The following is a 26,256-nucleotide window of genomic DNA, read 5'->3' as shown; positions in this document are numbered from 1 at the left end:
TGACCTTGCCATGTCCTAGGATTTGACAGCTACTCTAAGCCAATAATCTCAAATAGTTTTAAACATTATTTGGTGACAAGTGGTTCCAATTTTGAAACCTGAAGAAATCAAAGCCAAAGACACAAAAAGATCATATGAACAGTTAGCATTAGAGCTACATGTTCACCTGCTTTAGTTAATTGTGCCAAAAAGATGTAGATAATAAATATATACATAAACATACAAATATTTACATATATTCATATATCTCTATATATGTAAATGTGTGCATATATATTCATATAGATATATTAAAACAGCTGTGTCAAGGCAGTATCGTTTGTACAATGAAATATATCTCGTATTGAGTCTCAGCTCTGTTACTGGTTGTTGAACTTGGGCAAACTAACCTTCTGAGCCTCATGTTCTTTATCTGTAAAGTCAGAATAATAATGTTCACCTAACTGTTGTTGATAGAATAACATTTAATAATATGCATAAATATTTCACATAGCAGATAACTTGGTTTATAGTAGGAGCTCAAAATTATTATTGTTATTGCTTTGTAAAATGTCCAAGATTCACCCTAGAAGATAACTGGAGAAGTTAAACAGCCCAAAACATATAAAATCTTCCCTGGTAGGTTTCCATTTAATTTTTGTTTGTTTCTTTCCCTTCTCCTGCCATGACTTAAGTGAGCTCACCACCAGTATGATTCCAAAGCAAAAGATGTTTGGTCAGCTGGATACCAGGAGAATAAGCATTATTTCATTGCTTAAATGACCCCTTTGTAAAATGTTGTTTCTCATGGCTCCCTATATTATAGTCTTTGATTTTAAAAACCATTCACACAATGGAAAAAAAAAAAGTCCATTTAGTCAACCCAGTTAATGAGCAAGTCAATTCCATTTTTTAAACTGTCAATTCTGTTGCTTTATAGAATTGGCTTTTTCTCTCTCCCACTGGACCAATTGATTAAGTTACAATAGTACAGTCTGTGTGGCTCAATTACATTGAATTTTTCTGCCATTGGCTGTCAAAACAAAAACAGTATTCTTTCTTTAGCAAGTATAAAGAACTATTTTCTTCACTAGTTTGGTTTCCTAGTAACACAGAATCATGACTTAAATGTCCACAATAGTGATTTGATTTTAAGCAATAATTCCATAATTATTATGGTAACATCACCCCAGCATGTGTCTCGGGTAAAGGTTAGGAACTAATCCCCACCTTCCAGTAGCAGTACAAACGGCATTTAGGGATTATCCTTTCTGCCAGGAACCTGGTCTGATCTATTTCAGCTATAGAGTACACTGCATCATTCAGGAAGTGTGAAAGCTCTTGCCAGTTTATTTTAGTAATAAGAGGTTAAGTGTTTTATGCAACTTTTCAAATTGGAGAGGAAGACATTAGTACAAGGTTTTTCTAGCCTTGTGGAACAGTTTGATAAGAATTGGCCCATTATCAAAGCAAAATATTTGCCACAACAACTGATATCTCCATACTTGACTGGTATTACAGGTCTTTTTATACACTTTTCTAACACTTCATATTTCTTCTATGCTTTGGAGACCTAAAAGTCTCATTACTTTTGAGCCAATTGCTTTTGTTCTTTTTGTAATCTCTCCATTTTAAATTCAACGTACGAGTGCAAAGTTAGTATCTAGAAATTACATATACCTTTCTGGTTTATTCTAATGGCCTTTGGCCAATCAACACAAAGATTAAGTCTTGAAATGTAACATTTTTTTCCTCGTCAGTATAATTGGACATGCTCTGATGGTAGCACTAAAGTTTCTACCTTCCTGACTTTTTCTTGGAAGAATAAATTTACTGAATGTATTAGACACAATTAAGCAAGAAGCCAGCATTGTTACTCTTGTTATTTCAGGGAGAAAATGTTGCCCCTGAGGAGAAATACTTCCAGGAATGGCCAAAAATAATAAAAAAAATTAAAATGCTCCTGGTTTTTAGTTCTCTCAATTGGGCAACCAGTAACTCTTTTGTCCTTCTTCTGTAGTATATGAATCATTTCCTTTCTGTAACAATTTAATATGTCATCATAGATGGCACAAAATAGGCTAAACTTTCAGACCTATACATTCTTAATGCTCAATATATAATAAACTTTGTCCCTGATAATATTAAGGGATGGCAATCTCTTTATTAAAATCTGATATCTCCCAATCACAACAAATATCCAGAGAGGTGCATGTCATAATCAGATTGCATTAGTGGTGAGGATAAGGGAGAGGATATTTTAACAACTGTAGCATCCTCCTTAGGATGATGATATTTCTATGTCCTGTGTCACTCATTTACCATCTCATTCCCTACAAGCAAAAAAAAAAAAAAAAAAAGAGAGAGAGAGAGAGATGTCCAAAGAACATTAAGAGTTTCCTCATCTTCATGGAAGTCTGATTAGTTTCCCAAGTCAACATGGGATCTTGGAAGACATCTTGAAGACTGCCTGCCACACCTTACAATCACAACTCTGTGTTCAACAAATTGTCAGTCCTCTAACCCTCTAGCAGAGCTTTAGGATTCGTATAACATCCTAGGAAATACTGCCTATTTGGTGAGACACATATAGGAAATTTGAGTAAAACACTTCTTTATTAACTGTCAAATTAAGTGATTTCCTATGAGGTTGAAATGAGAGATAATTTTGGACTTGAGTAGTTATTAGATTTTCATGGTTGTAGTAAGATATGAATGAACACTTCCGACCACATCCTCTTCTATTGAATAATGACTTGCATCACTTAATTTTTACAACTTGTGCATTTTTTTTTTTTTTTTTGAGACAAGGCCTAATTCTGTGCCCCAGGCTGGAGTGCAGTGGTTTGATCATGGCTCACTGCAGCCTCTATCTCCTGGGCTCAGGTGATCCTCCCACCTCAGCCTCCCAGATAGCTGGGACTACAGGCATGCAACACCACACCCAGCTAATTATTTGCATTTTTAGTAGAGACGGGTTTTGCCATGTTGCCCAGGCTGGTCTTGAACTCCTGGACTCAAGCAATCTGCCCTCCTCAGCTTCCCAAACTGCTGGGATTACAGGCATGAGTCACCATGCCCAGCCCAAGTCTTTTGCATACACTTTTTCTGTAATTACAATTAAGCAAATCATATATCCCTCTTCATGTGGTAAAGTTCTTATAGTTAAAGCAGAGATTTTCAACTGAGTGTAGTATTGCCCCCACCTTCACATCAAGATATTTGGCAATTTCTGAAGACAATTTTGGTTGTTCACAACTGGGAGAAATGATGTTTCTGGCATTTACTGCGTAGAGGTCAGAGATGTTGCTAACTATCCTACAATGCATAGGACATGCCTCTCCCATCCCCCAGGATAAAAATAAATCTCCCACCACCCACTCTGTTTTATTATTTCTCTGAGCTTCTCAACCTCAACACTATTCACATATCTAGTCCAAATGTCAATAATACTGAGACTGAAAAACTCGGAGGAATCACAAAACAGGTGACTGGTGGGAGAGGACTTATTTACTAAAGCAGTTTCACTCATTTGCAGTTTACATTCTCAGTAGGATCAATGGGCACATTATTTGTTGAGTTTCTATCATTCATTCTACAAGATCTTTGTGTGAACCTACGATGTTCCAGGCATTGATCATATAATGATTAGCAAACATGGACTTTGTTCGTTCTTTATAAAGCTTAAGTCTAGTGGAGTCAGATGAAATTATGACACGGAGGTATATTCAATTGCAAACAGAGATCATTAAAGGAATGCAGTTTGATTCTATGAGAAGATTAACAAATGAAACTGACAAAATCTGTGGTGTTAGAGAAGGCTCCCATGGGTGAGTCCTAAGAGGCAAATTGGTGAAGAGTAGGGGAGGTATATTATATTTGCAAAGCCCTGTTGATAAAACACAGAGAACAGGGGGAGTTGCCCTATACGGAGCTGAAGAAAGCACGGGCCAGACAATGTCATGCCTGTGAACCATATTAAGAATTGTGATCTTTATAGTAAGACCAAGAGGAAGCTATCAACAATTTTTGGCAAGGTAATGAGAAGATTAGGTTTATTTTAAGGATGCTTGAGCAGTGGGATTAAAAACCGATTGCTCAAGACCTAGTGTCAACCTTGAAGAAAGATTGGTGCAATGGCACAATGTTCTGTTGTTGTCATTTCCTGTTTACTAATTCATCAATGACTTGGATGAAAATATAAAAGATGTGTCAAGCAAATTAACAGATGGCACAATCCTCAAAGGAAATCTTACTATCACATATTATGATAGACAGCAAAATCTTAAAATCCAAAATTATTTCAACAAACCAGATCACTGAGCTAAAACTAAATAGGTGAAAGCTGCAGGAATAAATGTAAAAACCTCAATTTCATCTTCTAAATAATTAAGTTTAGAAGCTCAGTTGTAGGACTGGCTTTGGCAGTCGTTCTTGTAAAAATATTTAAATGTTTTAGCTTAATATGAGTCATTATGTTATGGTTGCATAAAAGAGCCAACACAATCTCAGGTTCAATTAATGAAAAAAAAAAGCCTTTAAATTTGCCAGTCCATGTGGATGATATTGTATTCAGTCTGAGTACCATATCAAAAGCAAGATATTTGAAAACTACAATACATCTAGATAAAGGCAAACTCTATGGTGAAGGAAACCATGAGAAATGAGTCTATGAACTAGAAATCATAATAAAAATCTTCAGACAAGAGTCGCTGAGGATTAAAACATACTGTCTCACAGTGTGAAAAGCTCTCCATCATTTATGAATTCAAGCATAGGGTAAGAGTGTTTTCTAGGACACTCTGAAGGTGACGCTCTCAATTGGAAGAGAGATAGAGCTAAATAGATGAGTTTGGCATTTTCTTCCAATTCTGGAAGTCATTAAAGTCTACAAGCATGAATCTTCATTTTCATTTGCTTTTCTGGCTGTCAAATATCTGAACTCTCTTTCTACACATGGTTAAGTTTTTCACTTTATAAGTCTAGGTGGGAGACAGAGCCTTTCTTCCCCTACAAAAACTGAAATTGCCACCCCCTCATTTTATAGCCTTCTTAGCATGGAGGACACAGAATCCATAATCTCAGTTCAGTAGTCTGAGGTACCTGCTTGGAACTTTGTATCATGGGCTAACAAGGCAAAAGCAGAAAGAAGCAGATGGCTCCATCAGATCCAGAAGCAATATCCATGGGCAGTGGCCCCAGCTCAGCCATGGGCTGCGTCAGCAATGCTGGTCTTGTTTGTGCGAATGAAAAGATTCAAATTCTGTAAAATATTTGAAGAGATTTACTTTGAGGCAAATATGAGTGACCATGGCCCACGACACAGCCCTAGGATATCCTGAGAACATGTGCCCAAGGTGGTCTCAGGCTACAGCTTCATGTTATATATTTCAGGAAGATGCAGAAAATCAATCAATACATGTAAAGTGTACATTGATTTGGTCTGGAAAGACTGGGACAATTCAAAGCTGAGGATGAGGGTGCTTTCAGGTCATAGGTGGCTTCAAAGATTTTCTGATCGGCAATTGGTTGAAACAGTTTATCTGAAGACCTGGAATCAATCGAAGGGAATGGCTAAGATAAAGGGTGTGGAGACTATATTTCTTATTATGCAGAGGAAGCCTCCAGGTAGCCCATTTCAGAGAGAACAGATTGTAAGTGTTTCTTGTCTGACTTAAAAAAGTGCCAGACTCAGTTAATTCTCTCCTGGATCAAAAAAAAGACCTAGAAAGGGAAGGAGATTCTCTATGGAATTCAGATTTTTTCCCACAAGAGACAGCTTTGCAGGGCCATTTCAAAATATGTCAAAGAAATATATTTTAAGGTAAAACACTTCAATTTCTTTAAGGGCCTGCTGCCATCTGTCATGTGAAGCTATAGAATCAGGTTGGAATTTGGTGCCTTATTGCTACAGAGTCTGTTTCATCAGTCTTAAGATCTCTTTTAATGTTAGTGCTGGTCAGTTGTGCCTGAATTTCAAAGGGAGAAGGGTATCATGAGGCATGTCTGACACCCTTCTTCCCATCATGGCCTGAATTAGATGTTCACATTTACTTTGGAATCCCCTTGGCAGACAAGGAGGCCATCCATCAGTTGGTTGGGGGAGCTTAGAATTTTATTTTTGGTTTGCATTCATCACCCCTTTTTGACCGTGGTCCTGGCAACAGCCCAACCTCCATTATTCCTGCCTGTTTTCCAATCCAGGTCCTTCAGCTTTTCCCAAGATTCTGTTTTCCCCAATATCGTTTTAATAAATGTATTTTTAACTTAAATCATTTAGATTTGGTTTCTGCTCCTTAAAATAACAAATCCTGACTGGTACAGTCTCAAATGTGTATTTCACCTAATGTTAAACTCTATGTTTCTAAGAGGTGCTGAAAGACAACATGTCAAATTCCAAAGTGAGACTCCTAATCACCATGCTCAGTTTTACAAAGGGAATGATTCCAAGGCTTCCTTCCTGAATCTGTGGACTTTAAACCAGATAAAAAATATAGACATAAAAAGAGGAGAGGCCAGGCACGGTGGCTTTCGCCTGTAATCCCAGCACTTCGGGAAGCTAAGGCTCCTTGAGCCCAGGAGAACGAGACCAGCCTGGCCAACATGGTGAAACCCCATCTCTACTAAAAATACAAAAATTAGCTGCACGTGGTGGTGCGCACCTGTAATCCCAGCTGTAATAGTACTCAGGAGGCTAAGGCCCAAGAATCATCTGAACCCAGGAGGCGGAGGTTGCAGTGAGCTAAGATCACGCACTGTACTCTAGCCTGGGCAACAAAGCAAGACTCTGTCTCAAAAACAAAACAAAACGAAACAAAACAAACAAACCAGGAGAAAGTCTGATAAGGATATTGTGAAAATATTTACAGCCAATCCTCATTATTCATTCATATTTGCAAAGTTGCCTGTTTACTAAGATTTATTTGTAACCCCCAAATCAATACTTGCCACACTTTTGTGTATAGGACATGTGCAGAGCAGTGAAAATTTCGAGTCATCCTATGTTCATGTTGTCAGCTGAGGTTGAACAAGATAACACTCTGCCTTCTCATTTCAGCTCTCGTGCTATAAACAGGGCTCATTTTCTGAGTACATTTTGTGCTAGGTTTTCTCACTTTTTGTGATTTCTCTGGTGTTCTAAGTATAAGAAGGCAGTGTTGTGCTTTACAAAAAAGACGTGTTAGATAAGCTTCCTTCAGCCTGAGTTATAGCACTGTTGGCTGTGAGTTCAATGGCAACGAATTATCAATGTTTATTAAATAAAGTGTCTTCAAACAGACACGCAGAGAAAACAAGACTAAGTATTGATGGGTTGGTAAAAATGTTGTGACCAGAGATGCAAGAACCTAACCCTGTGATTCTGCTAGGAGCAATGGCTCAGTATTTGCTAATTCAGTGTTTCCAGTGACTTTGCAGAAAAAAACCAATGCAAATAATGAGACTCTGTATTTGAAGAGTCACTGTACTATGCGTACTCATCACATCTCAAGGGTGAAGGGGAAGTGAGGGTTTACTTTTCTCCTCCCAAGACTAGAGAGTAGCTCTCATAGGACCAGCTGAGAGTTTGTGATGTTTCCCAAAGTCAGGGCCATGATGAAATGTTATCTGACCCTAGGATCCAGCCCAGTGCAAGACCTAGCTATGGAGGATAGGTTTAACTCAAGTTTGTAATTTGGTTTATTACATGCATGGAATTGACATTTTAACTTCTGAATCAAGATTATGTTTGTGATTTAATGTGTCTGTAGAGTTACATGTTACTTAAGAGTCATCAGAAAAAGTCATAGGCCTGCCAAAGTTTTCATACAGCAATGAGAAAGAATTCTCCCTACTAAACGAGGGTGGAAGGAAACAATGATTGAGTGTGGTTTAATAATGAGTTCATGCTTGTACGATGAGTTATCTGTGCTCATACAGAATTTTCCTGTGCTGTGTGTGAGATACCTGAGTGCTGGTTCACTACTCACCATATCACAACTGTGGCCAAGGTATTTACCCTTAGGAAACCTGAATTGAGTTACACATAAAGTGCAGATGGCAACAATATGGCAATAGTATTTTAGGAATATAATTTTGTAAACATCGCCCTTGGACCAAACCCAGATAAAAGGACAAAGGTACAGATAAATTTGGCTGCCTCAGATCCATTAAGTTATGGTCCTCCTGAATGGTAGCACCAGAAGCTCCGCGCTCATTAGGGAGCTGAGGGCAAAGTGAAGCCAAGGTAGGCATTCCTTCCTTATGTGGTAACCTCACTCCCAGTAAGTTTCTATGTTCTTGGCAAAATAAACAGGGAGATTCTAATCCTACCATGGAAATGCATGGGGCCTTTTCCCAAGAATCCATGTTTTACCTGAAATGTTTGCAAGAAACCATTGTGTGTTTTTGTATAAAAATATAATAGAATGGAAATAATGCATATAAACCATTTTATAGTATTTGGAATATAATAATCAGTTTTATTTTGAATTACCAATATCATTAATATTATTTTGATATGCAATATATCCAGCATTTAAATACACCACTCTTTTTTTTTACAGTATAATTGGTTATCAGAAAATACAGCTGAACAAGACATCTGGAGATTATTTATGATAGATTCATGCCCCATGGCCAAGTTAACTCTCCAACCATCCAAGATTTTCATCACATTTTATAATTAGTGGGAAATCTACAGTGTTGTTCCTTAATAATGCACTTGGATTACAAAGAATATATTTCTTATATCTATCTGAATTTTCCATGGGTAAAATTTTAACTTTTTTTTTTTTTTTTGCTTAAAAATCTACACAGATGAAATCGTAAATAGCAATCAGTACATCAGAGTGCTCCTCCCCACACCCCTTCCTCACACTGTCACTAAGTTGCCATATCTCTTCCTCTTTTCCAGGCTCAGCAACTCCTCTTTCATTTATTACTTTTCCTGATTTTACATCATTTTATTCTTTTTTATTATAGCCTATTCTCATTTAATTTTACATGTTGACAAACTTGGATATAATAATTTAAAGGTTCTAACCATTATTAAGTATAATGAAAAAAATTGTTTCTTAGCATTTAAATAATGTAGCATTCAATATACTACTGTGGTATACTTATTTTTGAAAATATCTTCCATGTTATAATAGGATTTTTAAAAGAAGGCATCCCTATCACAATTGCGTGGGCTCCATTAGCTCCTTCCTATCTAGGCAAGTCAGGGTTTATCAACACAAAGTGTTTCACTGGATTCAATATTTATCTTGAATGTGTACCTTGAATGTTCCACTGTAAGAGGTCCTAAAAATAAAGTCTGAGGCAGAAAGTGCAAGCAAAGGAGAAATTTAAAGTGCAGTTAAATGGTTGAAATGAAATCAAAATTGTAAATGATAAAGTACCCAAATCCCACTGTAAGAGCATAGATCCAAGAAGGAAGGGAAGTTAAATGGGAAAGTATTCATCCTCATTTCTCTGACATGCGGCAATTTTCCTGGAGAGACAAAAGATTTAAAGAAGTTCAAAAACCAAATACTAATTCATCCAGTAACGTTTAATAGAAAAATAAGCTTCATTAAAGAAAGCTTTTTAACCTTCTTTTTGCTAATCTGAGGCAGCATAATTTTATAAACATATTTAGTTTTTAAACTTCAAAATGTTTCTTCAAATAATCTGTTCTCTCTTAAAATGGGGTGAACAAATTAAATGATAGTTTGTAAGAATATGAATCTTATTTCTAATAAGACCTGATCCTGAGACTTTAACTTTCATCTGAACCCAGGGATTCCCCTATAGTTGGCAAAATCTGATCAGCTCCTCGAAAAGAAACACATTTGGGGTTATTACTTTCTTCTTTAGTCATAATTTGAAGCGGCCTAAAAAAAAGCCAGAATACTCACAATAATTGTAGAAATAAATTTCAAGATACTTTAGATATAATTTTTTAAAACTTACAATGTATTCCCAAGTCGCTAAGGAAACAAAATAGCACCACTGCATTTAACTACTTAATTGGTCAAAGACATTGGAAAAAAATATTTTATATATTCAGCAGGCCTACCTCAGTCCTATTTGCATTGGCAGATCAAATGCACTTGACAATGACTACGTCAAACACAATCAGAAACTGCGTTAAGATTTTAGCAGATGACACAAAAAGGAATGGTGGAACAAATTCATTACCTGATTAAAACTGTAAGAAATATCTGAAATGTTTTTTATTAGGGCAAATGAGTGACTATTTGATAAACCATCAAGGAAGAAAGATCTTTACAAATTTTAATATTGCAGGAGAGTACAGAATAGCAGAGGAATAAAAAACATTATTATGTGTATTGAAGAGTGATGGTTCTCAATGCTGTATTATAAACCAACATCTCTTCATTTCACTTTATTGTATTTGGTATATGAATTCTCCATTAGATAATACAATTCTCGAAAGTTTCCCAAAGAAAGGTTTTGTTTAATTCATCTTTAAGCTTGTAGTTGTAACATGTTATCTGCCTCAAAGATAATGCAAAATGCATACTTATTAAATTAACTGTCAATATTGTTTTATATTGATATCTGTATTCTAGAGGGCTTAATTAAAATTTTATTTGATGTTTTGATATAAAGAAAATAGGGAAAGACTTGAAGCCAGAAGGCTTGAGTTCTAACTTTTCAGCAAACTAATTGCATGTCTGTTCTTGTTCTCAATTGAATGAGAATAAGTAAAAAATACAATCATAATTTAATGGCTCAATTAAAAACGAGTTCTATCCTAAATTTTAAAATGATGCATCTAGAGTAGTAGTGTGCAACTTCAGGTAGAGCACATCATAAACAAGCAAATATAGTCATTTGTCTGCGTTACAAATAGACTATGCTATAAAGGCATTTATTCTTTCTGGGCTGAAATTTTGGGAGACACTCTCAGTTTTAAAATCTTAAAGTAGCCTCTTATCATGAGGACAAGCCAGGATTTCCAGATCAGCTGCTGAAAGCATGGGAAAAGAGAATCAAATACAAGCTAGGCAATAGCATTTTTCCTCAGTGTTCGCTAAGGAAAGCTGCTGCTGAAGAACAATAGGGTGGTAGGTTTGTAGGGTTTTTTTTTTATTACTTTGTTTTTGATTATCTACAATTTCTACTTTCTCACTACTAACTGGATAACTTATTTAAAAAACAAAATCAAAGACATTTCATCCTTTAAATAGGGCTGTCATTAGGAGGGGACCCACTTGTGAAATAGAAGGTACTCACTCTATTGTTAAAAACAGGACTATAGAGACTATCTGTTAACTATAGAACATTAACACAAGTTAGACATAGATAGACAGAGAAGGTAGCTGGTATGGCAGACATAGCAACTATTTGCCAACATCTACGCTCGTCTCTTTTTCCAGACATGTGGAAGAATTACAACTTCTCCACCTTTTTGAATTTGAGTTTGGTGGTATGATTTATTCTAATGAATGAAATATGAACAAAGGTAATGAATGTCACCTTGGGGTAGAAGTATATAAGAGGTGATGTGCGGTTCTCTTGCCCTGCTCCTCTGAATGGAGAGACGATGGGTTTCACATGCCACAGCCCAGCTGGCAGAGCATCTCTTAGCCTAGGTCTCCAGTGTGCTGTGCAGAAGACCGCTGACCTGGAGAGTTGTCTGGTCCTGGACAAGACCTACCTGAACAAGAAATAAATTTTTGTTTCGGTACACCACAAAAATTATGGTGCTGTCTGTCACTACAACATCCTCTAGATTTTTAACATAGTTGGTATATGTCATAGCCCAAAACACAAAAGACTTGAGTTTGAGCCCAAAATACAAAAGACTTGGTAAGCAGGCTACAGCAGGAAACCAAAAGGTAATCTATGGTAGTATTGAGTACTTGCTAAAGTGAATTTATGGATCAGGTGGTACAAGTCAGCACATTTTGAGCTCAGGCTTTGCAATTTGCCCATTGCATTGTTTTGAGCAAAGTTAGTTTACATCTCTCAATTTCCCCACTTGTAAAATGAAAATTATAATCCAAAAATAGATTGGAGTTATGTCTATAGTAAGATTATGTCTACAAAGAGTTTAGTATAGTTGATCCTTAACACATTTTGTTCTCTTCTCATATTTTTCCTTTATTCATATAAGCACCTACTATATTCCAGGAAAGAAAAGCTGATGTAGTAGGCATTGAGCCTACAGCAATGGACAAAGCAAAAAAATCTATTTCTATGTATGGCAATGGGCTGCAAATAACTGGGCATCCAACCAGGGGAATTGCACGGTTAGTGACTTTCCGCAGGAGGTATCTAATAAGACCTTTAAATGCTTTTAAAAATTCAGCATAGTGTAGGGGCTAGACAATACATTTACCCTTCTTTAGTGGGAAATAGGAACAGGCTGCAAACTGCAGGAGGTAAGGAATGCTACTCATCTTATTCACAGTTACATGTTCAGTGCTTTGCATAAAGCCTAACCACAAGTAGAAACTTTGCAAATATTTGTTAAATTGATAAATAAGTGAACAAACTAAAAGAGCACCAACTCAGCGAACAGAATAAAATGTATTGATCACAGCCTATTTTCTTCCCTTATTTTTTTTAAAGCTCTTCTCTGAGTGTTAAAGATAGGTAAGTGAGCAAAACAAAGTTCCTGTCACCATGGAGCTTCTCAAGAGACTGAAAATTATTTTTGATGACAGATGGATGGGTGGGCCCAATTATGTTCTGAAAAATCAGATTACTTGGTGATCCTACTTCAGTAGACTTTGGTGAATGGTAGCGTCATCAGAGATTAGTTTAAGTGCTTATAAAATAGTTGGCAGAAAAGTACAAGATTTAAAATATCTAAAGGTTTAGTTTTCAGAAAGAAAATGGCTGCTGAGGTTTACATTGCAATTTGCACTGCTACATCTGTTATTTGTTTCTACTTATTACCCCATGGGTTAGTAATTCAGGCAATTTTGGCTGGATAGGGAAAACTAATAAATTGGGTTTGTTCTAATAACAGTGACTTATCTTCTGCTTTTGATGGGAACAAATAATTACAAAAGCAAAGGGTCAACCCTTAAGTAAACTCCCTGGTGCCGTTAAGGTAAACAATCAACTGTTTCTACGTAAGTTGTGTGGGGCGGTGGGCATAGTGGGATACTTTATGTCCTGCAAGTAAGCAAACTAGTTTTCTATCCTGGATCTTAGGCAAGACATTTCCTGACCAGCGTCCTGTTTTTCTCTTGCTTTCTATCTGCCTCATGAAAGATGAGAAACTACTCAATATTATGTTTAACAGACCAGGGAGACAGCTTCTATTTGTTTTTATGTAAAGAGCTAATATAACGTATAAAATATCTTGGTCACTATTTCTGCGATCTATTATTATCATAAGAAAACTCACATGTATATTGAATTGAAGGAGATTAAATTCAGACTTTAAAAGATCTTCATAATCATAAGGGGTGTTAGGGCCTTGTGGCTAGGAGACCTTGGACAAGATGCCAAAACTCTGCACAATAATATTACATACACCAAGATGTTGTTGAGAGTATTAAGTAAAATGATCCATGTTTAGAGCTTAGCACAATGCATTGTACCCAGTAAATTTTCAATAAAGGTCAGCTGTTGCTATATTAGCTATTTTATGGTTATTATTATTAAAGGTTCTCCTAATAATGAAAGAAAGAATATAAAAATGGAGTCATGCTTTCTTACTCATAATCAGGAAAATGGACTGAATTATCTTCTGGTAGCTCTAAAATTAACATTTTTTTATTATAGCAAACCTAGCAGTAAAACTTATTTTCTCACAATTATTAAATACAAGTTTCTAATATCTAACATAATAAAGAAGTGTTCAATTTAAATTTAAGCACTTAAATCTTTATCTTCTCACTCTTTGCAAGTAAAAATCACATCCAAATTGTCACCCTTTTTTCTAGTGGTCCTGAGAGGTGACAACGTGCTAGCAGCTCTCACTCGCTCTCGGCGCCTCCTCGGCCTCGGCATCCGCTCTGGCCACGCTCGAGGAGCCCTTCAGCCCGCCGCTGTGCTGTGGGGGCCCCCTCTCTGGGGCTGGCCGAGGCCGGAGCCGGCTCCCTCTGCTCCCGGGGAGGTGTGGAGGGAGAGACGCGGGCGGGAGCCAGGGCTGCGCGCGGCGCTCACGGGCCAGCGCGGGCTCCAGGTGGGTGCGGGCTCTGCGTGCCGCGCACTCGGTGCTTCCCGACGGTGCCTGCTGGGCTTGATCCGGGGACGAGCTCCCTCTGGGCTGCCAGAGTGCCTGGGCTAAGTGCCGCAAAGTGTGGCGAACACAGTGAGAGGTGAAGCTGTCTGGGTTTCTGGGTGAGGTGCGAACTTCGAGAACTTTTCTGTCTAGCTAAACGTTTGTAAACGGACCAATCAGCACTCTGTCAAAACGGACCAATCAGCTCTCTGTAAAACGAACCAATCAGCTCTCTGTAAAATGGACCAATCAGTAGGATGTGGGTGGGACCAAATAAGGGAATAAAAGCAGGCCACCCAAGCCAGCAGCTACAACTTGCTCAGGTCTCCTTCTACAGTGGGGTGGTATTGTTGTTTTGCTCTTCACAATAAATCTTGCTGCTGCTTAGTCTTTGAGTGTGCCACCTTTAAGGGCTGTAACACTCACCACAAAGGTCTGCAGCTTCACTCCTGAAGCCAATGAGACCATGAACCCACCAGAAGGAATGAACAACTCCAGACATGCCACGTTTAAGAGCTGTAACAATCACCATGAAGGTCTGCAGCTTCACTCCTGAAGTCAGTGAGACCATGAACCCACCAGAAGGAAGGAACTCCGGACACATCTGAACATCTGAAAGAACAAACTCCAGACACACCATCTTTAAGAACTGTAACACTCACTGTGAGGGTCCGCAGCTTCATTCTTGAAGTCAGCGAGACCAAGAACCCAGCAATTCCGGATACAGTACTAACTTTGTTACCTTAACATTTTTTCTAATTATTTACAAGTGTAAACAGTATGGGGCCAAGTAGGAAGGTTGCCAGTCAATATTCTTCATATCAAAATTACATGCTAGAGTCGTCTCCTACATGACAAAAATTAACAGGAGCCAGAAGTAGCTCTATATGCCCTGCCATCAACAAAGCAATGTTCTATGCCAGAGTCTGTGGGAAAACAGTCCAAACTGCAAACCAAACCAAAAATCCTTGGCAAGACTCCAGTGATGGCACAGCCCAAATGCTTAAACTCTCTGGATGTAGGAGTATACCACTGGCAGCTCTAGGTCACTTGGCCTGCTTTGGTGAGCCAGTGTCTTGACTTCTAATGTTCACTGCAAAAGAAAAGTGAAAACCTGAGCCTGGAATTTTTCTTGACAGATACATGCTGTCGTAACTTGTAAGCTGTTTTTTCCAAATTAGGAAATACAAATCTGCTAAGTTTCTCTGGGGGCTGAAAACTGATATTTGTCAGCGCATCAAGTGCAAGAAGAGTCATTTATAATGACTGTGCTGCTGCACAGAAAACACAAACCCTGAGAGTTCACAGAAATCAGAATTTGAAAAAAGTGTGTGATGTAGTACCTACCAATTAAAAATGTCTTTTCACACAAAACATTTACAGTTAAGAATATAGGGATGACAGAAAATTCTTAAAGACTGTACTTCTATAAACTCAAGTTTGAGACATAATTATTTAATGGAGCTCATTCATTACTGAAAAGCTTCAGCAACCTCAGTAAATACATCCCAAGTCTATACTGGGTAAGTGCTATAAAGCCATAAATACAGTATGTGTTAGAAAAGGAATTGCAGCATTATTATCTAAATTCAATGGAGACAGACGTCTATTAAAATGTTAACTTTAGCTTTGAAGATTGTGTGCAAATATCATTAGGTCCAAAAAACATAATTTGTCCATGAACCTGTAGTAGTCTTGCCCACGCTATGAGTTTTCTAGGCTCCTCCTTCCCTCCCATCTACCAGCTGGATTTTCCTTACTCATTCCCCACATCAATAGGTTAACCTAACTAGACAACAGATCCTGCATTGCTGAGAGGGTTCTAATTTCACCACTCTTTCCCCCTACATGGTTTTCAAAATGTCCTTATTTGACTCACTCTGTACTTACTCTAACATCTCATTCTTTTGTTTTCTCATTCATTCTTCCTCTTCAAATCACTCATTTTAGTATAACACGTTGCATTTTCAGCTCTGGTATTTCTCTTTTTATACCTTAAAATTTCATTTTCGACCTCAATTTCATAGTTCTTTCTGTGACCCATTTTCTCTGGATTGGTGCCTTGATTTTTGCATCTAACTACTTTATCTTACCTAGATTGTGTTTCTCATCCTATCTGAACACTCTAGTGAATATCCATGGAAATTTCACACCCTCCGGTCTTTGGCATGGAACTCTTGATTTGGGGTAAAAAGGACACAAGATTCTGTCCACAAAGCTCCACCACTAACACCAGCCAAACAAACAACAATGGAAAAGAGTAGATAGGTTTATGACATTTATTTTAGGCTCCTTGCCTGATTTCTATTAAGACAGCTCTGCTTTCTTTTATGCTTTCTGCACTTGGACCTGCAACTATTTTCATGAGGATGCTAGCTGGAGCTTATGAAAATTCAATGCAGAACACCCAACACCCAAATCTTGATTTCTAATACCTTCTCTGATAAAAAGGAACCAGGAATTTGTAATGCCAGAGGTAAGAAAAAAACAGTGATTAAAAAAAGCCAAAACCTATACTAATAGGGGTATGTCGAAAAGACAGAGAAGCCAACTGAAAGTTTCTAATGGCCAAGATGTATAATTTGAAAAAAGAAATAAAGAGATTTTTACTGGATTGTGACCCAAAGTATAAAATAAATATCCAAGAATTCATACTGATATAAATAAACTCTCTATTAATAAATGCAGAAGAATTCCAAATAATTTACGTAGATACTCTGACCTCCAGAAGGGGGCACGTAACTCTCCACTACCTTGGTTTGTGCTGCACACAGTGACTTCCTTCCAAAGAATACACTATGGAAAGGGCAAAATCTAGTAACTTTACAATGGAGAAAACTGGCAAATACTATCACAGCCAGGATCAAAGTCATTATCAACAGTGATGTGATGTTGATGCTATCAGCATACCCTCTGATATGATGTGGTGAAAATGGCACTTTACCTCCGTGATGGTTAATATTAGGTGTCAACTTGATTGGATTGAAGGATACCTAGACAGCTGGTAGCTGGCAAAGCATTGTTTCTGGGTGTGTCTGTGAGGGTGTTGCCAGAGAAGATTAACATTTGAGTCAGTGGACTGGGAGAGGAAAACCCACCCTCAATGTGGGTAGACACCATCCAATCAGCTGCCCGTAGGGCTAGAACAAAGCGGGAGGAAGAAGGTGGGATAAGTTGGCTTGCTGAGTCTTCTGGCTTTCATCTTTCTCAGGTGCTGGATGCTTCCAGCCCTTGGACATCAAACTCCAGGTTTTTCGGCCTTTGGATTCTTGAACTTACACCAGTGGCTTTCCAGGGCTCTGGGGCCTTTGGCCACAGACTGAAGGCTGCACTGTTGGCTTCCCTACTTTTGAGGCTTTTGGACTCAGACTGATCCACCACTGGCTTCTTTCTTCCCCAGCTTGCAGGCGGCCTATTGTGTACTTCACCTTGTGAGCACGTGAATCAATTCTCTTTAATAAGCTCCCTTTCATATATATATATATATATATATATATATATATATATATATATCTCCTATTAGTTTCCTCTGGAGAACCCTCACTAATGCTACTTCTGTGGTGTTTCTCCCCAAAACACATTAACTCCAGTTCAATCTTGAGGAAAAAACACAGATAAATCCCAAAGAAAGGCATTCCACAAAGCACCTGACCAGTTCTCTTCAAAACCGTTAAGGTCATTGAAAGCAAAAAAGGTTGCAGAAACTGTCCCAGTCAAGAGGAGCTTAAGACTACTAAAATGTACTATGGAATCCTGGATGGCATCCTGGAACAGAAAAAGGACACTGAGTAAGAACTAAGGAAATCTGAATATAGTATGAATTTTAATTAATGATCATCTATCAATATCAATGCATTAATTGTAACAAGGGTACCATACTACTAATAATGTAAGCTGTTAGTAATAGGAGAAACTTGGTGTAGGACATATGGACATATGGAAACTATGATATCTTCTCAATTTTTCTACAAATCTAAAACTAATCTAAATGTAAACCTAAAAAATAAAGTCTATTTAAAAATGCAATGCAATTCAAGTGGAGAAAGAAGAGGACAAGTAAAAATGGTGTTTCGGGAGTTGTCTCTAGGAGGATTTGGAGAATAAAGGAAGCATCTGCAACAAAATATGAATCCCAGAGATGTTTCCCCCAGGAGTGTGAGACAGGTCTGGAGAATGTCTGTACTTTGATAAAAATGAAGTTGACACCAGGTCCTTTCCCTGCATCAGCACTCTCCCTTCTGTCTGCAGGACTTTGAACCATCTCATGAGTCAGGTTTCAAATTTAACTTCAAGTTTTCAGAGAAGCTTTCACAGACTCTTCAGATGAGGTTAGGTCTCCCAGGGTTGGTCCCCAGCACCTTCTACTTCTTTTTTATAGCATGTTTTTGTTGGAGGAGGATAAGGAAATTATTTAATACCCTTTCTCATGAGGCTACAAGCTCCAGGAAAGCAGAATGTGTGGTGTTCGGTCGACAGCAGGTACTTAATACACAAGGTTCATTGATCATCTGTTAAGGTGAATTCCAGGAGTAAGGGAAGTCACAGGCACAATGGCTCATGCCTGTAATCCCAGCACTTTGGGAGGCCAAGGCAGACAGATTGCTTAAGCCCAGGAGTTCAAGACCAGCTTGGGCAACATGATGAGACTCCATCTCTACTAAAAATACAAAAATTAGCCTGGCATGGTGGTGTGCACCTGCAGTCCCAGCTACTCAGGAGGTTGAGGTGGAAGGATTGCTTGAGCAGGGGAGGCTGAGGCTTCAGTGAGCTGTGATCATGCCACTGCACTGAAGCATGAGTGACAGAGCAAGACACTGTCTCGAAGAAACAAAAAAAAAAACTAAAAAAAAAAAAAAGGAAAAGGAAGCCATGCTCACGTGAAAGATGAATGATGTAGATATAATTCCAGATTAGATGTGTAAAGTGCAGGGTCAAGATATTAGAAATGCTATACTTAGTTTGATCACCCAACCATATATTATGTTTTGGACATGACATTGGTAATGAAAAATACTTTCAAAAAATTTACTAAAATTTAATGCAAAACACCCAACACCCAAATCTTGATTTCTAATACCTTCTCTGGTAAAAAGAACCAGGGATTTGTAACGTCAGAGGTAAGAGAAAAACAGTGATTTAAAAAAACCCTATATTAATAGGGGTATGTCAAAGAGACAGAGAAGCCAATCAGTGATAGTTGTTCAGGAAAGTATTCTAACTTTAATAAAAGCACTACTTGAGTCTATTTATGGAATTTTAAAATAACAATAATAACTATTATGTATTTAGTAGTTACTCTATACCAAGCAATGTGTTAAGCACTTTGCTGAGAATTATTTTGTTTAAACTTCACAGCAACCCTGTGATGATAATAGCTAAGTGATATCCAGCACTTGCTCTAAGCACATTGTACACATTAGCTGATTAAATAATCCCCCCAAATTCTTTTTTTTTAATATTTTAACTTTTATTTTAGGTTCAGGGGTACATGTGCAGGTTTGATTATATAGGTAAACTCATGACTCGGGTGTTTGATGTACAGATTATTTTGTTGCGCGGATACTAAGTATAGTATTCAATGGTTTTGTGGAGTTTGTTCTGAACCTCTCTCTCCTCCCATATTCCTTCCTCAAGTAGGCCACAGTGTCTGTTGTTTCCCTCTTTCTGCCCATGTGTTCTCATTATTTAGCTTCCACTTATAAGTGACAGCATGAGGTATTTAGTTTTCTGTTCTTGCATTAGTTCGCAAGGATAATGGTCTCCAGCTCCATCCATGTTCCTGCAAAGGACATGATCTCATTCTTTTTTATGGCCTCATAGAATTCTATGGTGTATATGTACCACATTTTCTCCATCCAATCTTCCACTGATGGGCATTCAGGTTGATTCCATGTCTTTGCTACTGTGAATAGTGCTGTAATGAACATACATGTTCATGTGTCTTTATGGTAGAATGATTTACATTCTTTTGGGTATATATCCAGTAATGGGATTGTGGATCGAATGGTAGTTCTGTTTTTAGCTTTTTAAGGAATTGTCAGACTACTTTCCATGATATTTGAACTAATTTACAGTCTCAACAGCAGTGTATAAGTGTTCCCTTTTCTCCAGCACCTGTTATGTTTTTACTTTTTAATAATAGCCATTCTGACTGGTGTGAGATGTTATCACATTGTTGTTTTGATTTGCATTTCTCTGATTATCAGTGATATTGAGCTTTTTTTCATACTTACTGGCTGCATGTATGTCTTCTTTTGAAAAGTGTCTGTTCATGTCCTCTGCCCACTTTTTAGTGGGGTTATTTTTTGTTTGTATGTTTGTTTAAGGTCCTTGTACATTCTGGAAATGAGATGTTTGTCAGATGTATAGTTTGCAAATATTTTCTTCCTTTCTGTAGGTTGCCTGTTTACTTGTTGGTGGTTTCTTTTGCTGTGCAGAAGCTCTTGAATTAGGTCTCATTTGTCAATTTTTGCTTTTGTTGCAATTGCTTTTAGCATTTTTTCATGAAGTCTTTGCCAGTTCCTATGTCCAAAATGGTACTTCCTAGGTCTTTAATCCATCTTGAGTTGATTTTTGTATATGATGTAAGGAAGGAGTCCAGTTTCAATCTTCTGTATATGGCTAGCCAGTTACCCCAGCACCATTTATTGAATAGAGAGTTTTTTCCCATTGCTTGTTTTTGTTAGCTTTGTCAAAAATCGGATGATTGTAGACGTGTGGCTTTAATTCTGGTCTATGTGTCTTTTTTCATACTAGTACCATGCTATTTTGGTTACTGTAGCCTTATAGTACACTTCAAAGTCAGGCAATGTGATTCCTCTGTCTTTCTTCTTTTGCTTAGGATTGCCCAGCCTACTCAGGCTCTTTTTTGGTTCCATATTAGTTTTAGAACAGTTTTTTTCTGGTTCTGTAAATAATGTCACTGGCAGCTTGATATAAATAACATTGAATCTATACGTTACTTTGGGCAGCATGGCCTTTTTTTTTTTTTTTTTCTTTTTTGAAACAGTTTCCCTCTGTCACCTAGGCTGGAGTGGAGTGGCATGGTCTCAGCTCACTAACCTCCATCTCCTTGGGCTCAAGCGATTCTCATGCCTCAGCCTCCCGAGTAGCTGAGATTACATGTGCATGCCACCACGCCTGGCTAATTTTTGTATTTTTAGTAAAGACAGGGTTTCACCATGTTGGCCAGGCTGGTCTCAAACTCCTGGCTTCAAGTGATCCGCCTGCCTTGGCCTCCCAAAGTGCTAGGATTACAGGTGTGAGACACTGCACCCAGACAGTATGGCCAGTTTAATGATATTGATTCTTCCTATTCATGAACATAAAATGTTCTTCCATTTGTTTATATCATCTCTGATTTCTTTGAGCAGTGCTTTGTAATTCTCATTGCAGAGGTCTTTCACATCCCTGCTTAGCTGTATTCCTAGGTATTTTATTATTTTTGTGGCAATTGTGAATAGGATTGTGTTCCTGGTTTGGTTCTTGGCTTGGATGATGTTAGGGTATAGGAATGCTACTGTTTTTGCACATTGATTTTGTACCCTGCCTGAATCTTTGCTGAAGTTGCTGAAGGAGTTTTGGGGCAGAGACTATGGGGTTTTCTAGGTGTAGAATCATGTCATCTGCAAACAAGGATAGTTTGACTTCCTTTCTTCTTATTTGGATGCCTTTTATTCCTTTCTCTTGCCCAATTGCTCTGGCCAGAACTTCCAATACTATGTTAAATAGGAGTGGTGAGAGAGGGCATCCTTGCCTTGTTCCTGTTTTCAAGGGAAATGCTTGCAGCTTTCACCCACTCAGTACAATGTTGGCTGTGGGTTTGTCATAGATGGCTCTTATTATTTTGAAGTATGTTCCTTCAATGTCTAGTTTATTGAGGGTTTTTAACATGAAAGGATGTTGAATTTTATTGAAAGCCTTTTTGGTATCTATTGAGATAATCATGTGGTTTGGGTCTTTAGTTTTGTTTATGTGATGAATCACATTTATTGATTTGCGTATGTTGAACCAACCTTGCATCCCAGGGATAAAGCCTACTTGATCTTGGTGGATTAAGTTTTTGATGTGCTGCTGGGTTCAGTTTGCTAGTATTTTGTTGAGGATTTATGCATCTATGGTCATCAAGGATATTGCCCTTTAGTTTTCTTTTTTTTTTTTAATATAGTGTCTCTGCCTGATTTTGGTATCAAGATGATGTGGCCTCATCATCCTTCCAAATTGTGTGAGGTCAACTCTACTATTTAATAGTGGATGATACCAAAGACCATAAAAGTATCATTGTTTACCCAAAGTAACAAAACCCACTGAGCTGGGATTTAAAGAAGGGCAAGAAAAGGAGAAGGAAAGGGGAAGCTCTGCTCTTAACCATTTTCCTCCATTGCCTCATCATGAGCCCATAGGCTAAGTGTTATTTTCTAAATTTTTCACATTAAATGACAACAACAACTGAGTCTCAGAAGACATAGTTGTTTGTCCCAAATCACATAGTAAGTTACACAAACCATCCTAGGCTCCAGGCTTTATCTGACTCAGGTTCTTAACCATTGTTCTACACAGTTTCTTGACATTACAGATTTCTGGGACAACAAGATCTATACCATATACTATATAAGTCATTATTATTCCATTTATTCCAAGTTTATCTTCTTCAAGTTTAAAGCATTGTCTTCTATTTTAAAAGTCCCAAATAGGATTAGCATACAATATACCCTACTAAACAATAAGCTTCACCTTATTCATACCACTTGGACCTTTCAAAGGATGCACTGCTGGGTTTCTTGGTATTCTCCTTTAAGGCCTTATGTTCCACTAATAGTAGCTGTCATTGTACCAAAAACAACTATATCCCTTTGATTATTTGTGTTTCTCAGATCCTGGACAACTCTGGTAGTTTTAGTTCATCCTTTAAGGAGAGTGACTTATATTGCTTGCACTATATTAAAATCACTCATAATTTATGGCTTTGGTAAATTGAAAAAATTACTGTCAGCCTTATTTCCTGTACTTTTTTGGTGAGTCACTGTAGAGGCACAGCTACACACTGGCTGAATTCTTCAAGAAACAAGTTTTCTTTCCCTGTGTGTTTAATTCATAGGACCATGTACTTCGTCTAGGTACTTATACTAGGCAGCCTTGAGAATTCAGTTCTCATCTTACTGCAAGCTTCTAAGAGAAAGACTGTTTCTTATGTATTTTTGTATTTCTCACAATGTCCAGCACAGTATCTTGTATTTTGTGGATATTCAGTAAAAGTTGGCTGATTTGAAGGAAGTTTAACATATCATTGAGGAGAGTTTCTCCATCTTGTTGATAGAGAGAGCTTCAAAGTACATATTTTCTTAATCTTTGTGTTTTCCTCCTTGTAGCTTAGTGCTTGGTAGCAGACAGAAACCTTTAGTAAATGTTTGTTAATGCATCTAGATGTTAATGCATCTAGAATGTATCTGTTCATACTTATTTTTACAATCCATTATCACACAATTTATACTTTTTTTCAGTTTCATAAACATTTAAGAACATAGAATCAAATAAGCAATTCTGGTTTGGTTCTCTGTTCTGCCAATTACTTGGCATATGATCTTGGAAAACATAATTTGCCTCTTTAAGTCTCAGTCTCTTTACCTATAAAATGAGGAAAATAAGATTAACCACCTAATTAAATAATTCTAAGGATTGTATGAGATAATAAATACAAAATATTATGTTTCTGGCACATAATAAATGCTCAAGAAATGTTTCTTAAACAATACTAATGTTAGTTATAAGGTAATTTAAATATATGACATTTAGAGATTGTAAATAGCTAAATAAATAGTGGATATAGTTATACATATTATTGTAATGATAGTGATGTTTCTATTGATGGCATAGAAAAGTCATAGACTTAGGGAAACAAAGGAAAGAGAAAGGAGGGGCCTATTTAAGATGCTCAGTTAGAAAAGACAGTTATGTCTGTGTCCTGAAAGGGCTTCTGAAGTCAGGACATGCCCATAGGAGACCCCAGGAATCCTCTCCTCTCTCCCTCTCTAACCTTTCCCTTGGCCTCCTCCGCTTTTGCTTCTTGACCTGCTACACACCATCAGAACTTTTTTGTAGAATGGTGTGGGCTTGTTTGTTCATGCTTAATTCTTAGGAAAGCAATTCCAAATATGCTGCACTTTTCAAGTGATCTGTAGGGACTGGAATAATAGAGAGGATTGTGTTATTTAGCCAAAGAATAGCTTTTTCTTTTGTTTTTGTCCATCAAGGAATGAATATCATCTCAGCTGAACTAAAATGCCTGAGTCACTGTTAAGTCACACATTCTGAGCATTTTTCCAGGACCACGAAGGAAGCCATTCTGCTGACATAGGAAAAGCAGGGAAAATTAGAGGGTATTAAAAGTACATAAACATTTTAATGAATCTTCTGCAATTTCATGCTATTGTTAAATATGACCATGTTAAACTACTAATAGAAATATGTTTTTCTGATAAACCAATCATATTTTGAAAACATTTATCTAAATATGTGATTATAGTTGATTTATCAACTAAACGTTTAAGTATACACACACTTATTTAAAATCTGAATAAAATATTTTAACAACTACTAAAAAGATGTATTAAAAAGCAAGTAAATTGAGGATACAAGGAAACAAAAATCTCACCTACTTCCACCGCGAATCTGATTAGGTAGATTCTTCCTAGAGCTAATTCACCATGATTTTAAAATATCCTTTTTCTACAACATACAGTACGATATAATACATTAAAAAAAAAAACACTGAAAAGGCCATACTCAATAATGTAAACAGTGAAATTCTTTTAGTAAAATGGTTAAATGCAGTTTTAATTTTTACTTTCTGGTTTTTCAAATTGCCAACAGTAAGCATGCATTAAGTTTGAGTGCTATTGCTGCATTGGCTATGGCTATCAATGGATTTCAAAATTTCTTCGAAAGAAAAAGCACATGAGAAATTGTAAAAGAAATGATGTAAATTAATGTAATGTTAATAAATGATATAAATTAATCATACTCAGTGAAAAAGAAAACTCAGGCTTTACTGAGGGTGGCCAGTACAGTAGTGTCTTCTTATAAATGTACATAATAGTAAGTTAAATTTTTGACATTTGGTAATTTAGCTGACATAAATGCAGGTTAGCTCAAGAAAAATTAAAAAGGATTACTCTGGAAAAAAAATTTCAAGGAAGAAAAATTATCTGTGTATTTTTGGGATCTTTTTCCCACTTATTTTCTAGACACAGGGGAGATGTGTCATGACTAATGAAATGAAAAATGTTTTATTCAGCTGAAATTTTCTTCGCAAGGAAACTAGGTTTACTTGGGAGAAATAATTTGACGGATGCAAGAGTGAAATGGGATAAGCCTGCCCTGCACTAGTCAAAGGAAAGATGCTCGGTTGAGCCCAAGAATGAAGGGGACCACGGAAAAGGGCGCACAGAAGCAGACATGGTGGAAGTCTAGTAGCCTGAGATTTGATTGCTAGATATTAATTACCAATAATAATAGCTAATACCTGTTAAGCATTTACCATGTGCCAGGCAGGTACTATACTAAGTCCACTACATATTCTAAATCATTTAATTCCTCTAACTACTCTTAATGTTTGGGTCACAAATTCATGATTTGTGGGAGATTGGTATATTGGGTTTCCTGTATAGACACTGACACCTGGAGGCAGAAGGAAATATGAGGAAGCAAGTCTGGGAACTGTACAAACCAGGAAAGATCTGGCAAATCCTATACAGTTTAGGATCAGGACAATTATAACCAGATCTTGATGAGAAAATAAATTCCAGCTAATATAAGCAATATACTTATCTTAAAAGCTTTTAGGCTCTAGAATAACAAAAGAAGAAAGTTTGTCCATTTTTTTTTCCTACTAGAAGGGGGCAGAGAGGTCCAGTAGAAAGAATATTGGCTTTGGAGTCAGAAAAGCACAGACTCCGAGATTTACTCTGCCCTTCACTGAATGTGTGACCTTAGGCAAGTCACTTAACTTATTTAAACAACACTTTACCTGTATCTGGGGCCAGCTTCATGATCCTGACATCTTCACAATCACACAGGATGCTGAGCTTTGAAGGGCATTTGCCTTG

General features: G+C 37.3%; 1 long non-coding RNA gene across 1 annotated transcript; it reads right to left on the bottom strand.

Annotated features, from left to right (window-relative positions):
- Positions 1-8,510: 8,510 nt before the first annotated feature.
- On the bottom strand, positions 8,511-14,320 carry LOC129042436 (uncharacterized). The gene is made up of 3 exons (XR_008504131.1): positions 13,826-14,320; positions 11,446-11,626; positions 8,511-9,451 (listed from the first exon to the last, which is right to left on the bottom strand). It is a non-coding gene; the product is annotated as an uncharacterized LOC129042436 (long non-coding RNA).
- Between the last annotated feature and the right edge of the window lie 11,936 nt (positions 14,321-26,256).

This window comes from Pongo pygmaeus, chromosome 7, assembly GCF_028885625.2.
Source record: "Pongo pygmaeus isolate AG05252 chromosome 7, NHGRI_mPonPyg2-v2.0_pri, whole genome shotgun sequence".
Taxonomy (NCBI): domain Eukaryota; kingdom Metazoa; phylum Chordata; class Mammalia; order Primates; family Hominidae; genus Pongo; species Pongo pygmaeus.
This window is presented reverse-complemented; position numbering and strand designations above follow the sequence as displayed.